The sequence below is a fragment of the Strigops habroptila genome, chromosome 16 (assembly GCF_004027225.2).
Source record: "Strigops habroptila isolate Jane chromosome 16, bStrHab1.2.pri, whole genome shotgun sequence".
In the NCBI taxonomy this organism is placed as follows: Eukaryota; Metazoa; Chordata; class Aves; order Psittaciformes; family Psittacidae; genus Strigops; species Strigops habroptila.
Window position 1 is genome coordinate 7,696,956 of NC_044292.2, and position 2,586 is coordinate 7,699,541.

General features: G+C 44.9%; 1 long non-coding RNA gene across 1 annotated transcript; it reads right to left on the minus strand.

Annotated features, from left to right (window-relative positions):
- Positions 1–992: 992 nt before the first annotated feature.
- On the minus strand, positions 993–2,282 carry LOC115617362. Its single transcript, XR_003994581.1, has 3 exons — positions 2,084–2,282; positions 1,195–1,410; positions 993–1,077 (listed from the first exon to the last, which is right to left on the minus strand). It is a non-coding gene; the product is annotated as an uncharacterized LOC115617362 (long non-coding RNA).
- Between the last annotated feature and the right edge of the window lie 304 nt (positions 2,283–2,586).

The window sequence follows — 2,586 nt, forward strand, 5'->3', positions numbered from 1 at the left end:
TCAGAGCCAGTTTCCTCAAGCACCCCCTGGTTCTGCACTAGAAGGGCTACAATTGGAGAGCTGCAATTGCAGGGAAAGTGCTGTACGGCTTTTGCAAGAGCAAAATCCTGCTGGGCCAGTGATGGAGGTGAATATTTAAGGACTTTGCCACTAGCATAACCTGCGCTGCCACCTGAAACACACTTGACAAAGAGAGCTTTTTTGTTGCTGCTGATTGTGCTGCACACATAAACTAGGGAATCTTCCTGGAGAAATGGCTCTCTGCCTCCCTCTAGAGAGATTTTTAGGGTAGGCACAAGTGTGAAACTCCTTTTTCTGCTTTTGTTAGCATGAAGTCAATGTTTTTTAACTTGCTCTTTAGCTCTTCCTAAAACATTTTAAACTACTAGCACCATCAGGGCCGATAACCTCTCAGCTGAGCCCCTCCATCGAGCCCGTGCTGTGTAGCCCACACGTAGCACAAGAAGGGCCCTTGCCATGACCCTACAGACAAACTTTGCGCCTGCAGAAGGCCCGGCACAGCCAAATCATAGAATTATAGCAAACCACAGAATCCCAGACTGGTTTGGGTGGAAGGGACCTCAAAGCTCACCCAGTTCCAACCCCCTGCCATGGGCAGGGACACCTTCCACTAGAGCAGGTTGCTCCAAGCCCCTGTGTCCAACCTGGCCTTGAACACTGCCAGGGATGGGGCAATCTTGCTGGAGCATCTGAAAAGGTACTTTTATGGGCCCATTTTCTTACACAGGTACCATGGTAAGTATCCTGGAGACCCCTTCTGATAGCAAGGGGCAGCGCTGGAATGGGCCGTGGGTTTAGCAAACTCAAAATGGCTAATGTTTGCTTTTATTGCAGTGCAGGGGCCCAGCAGGAGCCCTGTAGATGTGGCTGCCTGCCTGCCCTCATGCCCACTCATTCACACCACACTTGCAGGCACCAGGCAGCAATGCAAGCAGCTCACAGAAGGAATTTGTAACCAAAACCATCACCTTTTATTCTCTTCAGTCCTGATTTCACAAGGTTTCTAAGGACACGTCTAAATTCAATCTCCAGAATTCTGAAACGATCCCAGGAGGCCTATTTACACAGAAAAAGATTTTTCAGATACCTGTATCTTACAAAAATCACAAACATCTTCAATGTGTTTCTTATTGGAAATAATTGCTGAAATCACTTTAATAAACAACGCCTCACCTGGGGCTTTCTGAAGAATCTGTATTTTCTTTTGAGTATCCTTAATACTTGAAATCTGAAGTCTTCTCTCAAGACACAAGTCACATTTTTCCTCCCCCTAATGCATCACTTCCCTTGTGAGGTGTCCAAAACTTGATGCAAGGTCTTAGGTGGACTCAATTCTGTTCTTTCCCCTTAAGCCTAACGAGTCATTAAGAAAGGCAAGTGGGAAATAGCCTGGCAATTAAAAACAGAATATGGAGGAAAAAATTAAAGTAATGCATCCTTGGACTGTAATTTAGAGAATTTATTAGTCATAAAACCTTGATGAGTTATTCTTATGACAAAACCTGTAATAAGAAGGAAAAAAATGATAAAAATAATGAACACATTTGTATAACAGCAATTGTAACAAGTATAGGGAATGACAGAGCCCTCCTTTGGAAGGATTTAGTTTCATAATTACAATCATATGGATATCTTAATGCCATTGTTTTGGTAATATATTGTCAGTTTTGACTTGGAAACCTTTCCACTGAAACTACTGCATTTTATCTTTCAAAAATAAGCACCTCTCTTGTCTTCTGTAAAGCAAACTGCTGGGAGCTGTGCAAAAGATTTCCATAAGAAAACCAGAGAGTGATGCCATGAGTCTGTGGTAGGTTCTGGAGCAATCCCTGTCTGTGGATGGGATATGCAGAGCTCTGTAAGTGTGATCTATGTATTTGGGTGGAACTGCAGAATTAAGCAGTTTCCTATATGTGGGAAGGGCCTGGTAAGGGTGCCTAAACAAAAGCAGACAGATGAAAATAAACCAGTGGGGTTCATCCAGCAAAGGAAAACTCTCCTGTCCGGTTACAGGAGCAGCAAGGGCTGCAGGATCAGACCTCTAAGTGCTGAAGGTACCCACCTTAGGTGTTATGTTCCAAGCCTGCACAGAACGGAGCCTGGCTGAGCCTGGGGAGGAGCAGGGACTGCCCTTTGGAAGGACTTGCCATCCCTTTGTACAGTATCTGGAGTTACTTCATTTGAAGTACCGCAGGAAGCAGGAAAAGAAAGATTTGAATTAGACCCTGCAGATTGAATTTCAGAATTAGAAACTAGATCCTCCTGAAATCCCACCTGCAAACAAGCTCAAAGCACAGCCAGTTCTGGGACTGAGATTTAACGTATCGCTACTACCCAAACCACCACCCCTCCTGCACTTCCTCCCCATTTCATTTCTTCATGTATCTCCCCAGGAGACAGACTCAGTCTCTGATCCATGTTTCAACCCCGAACAGTTCACAAGCACAAAAAACCCAAGCAGCAATAAAGAGAGGGACCTGCAGCAGCGTGCAGTCAATAATACATGCCGCCGCCTCGCCCAGCTAAGTGACAGTGTTTCTCCATTGCATGTGTCAAGGCTCATTT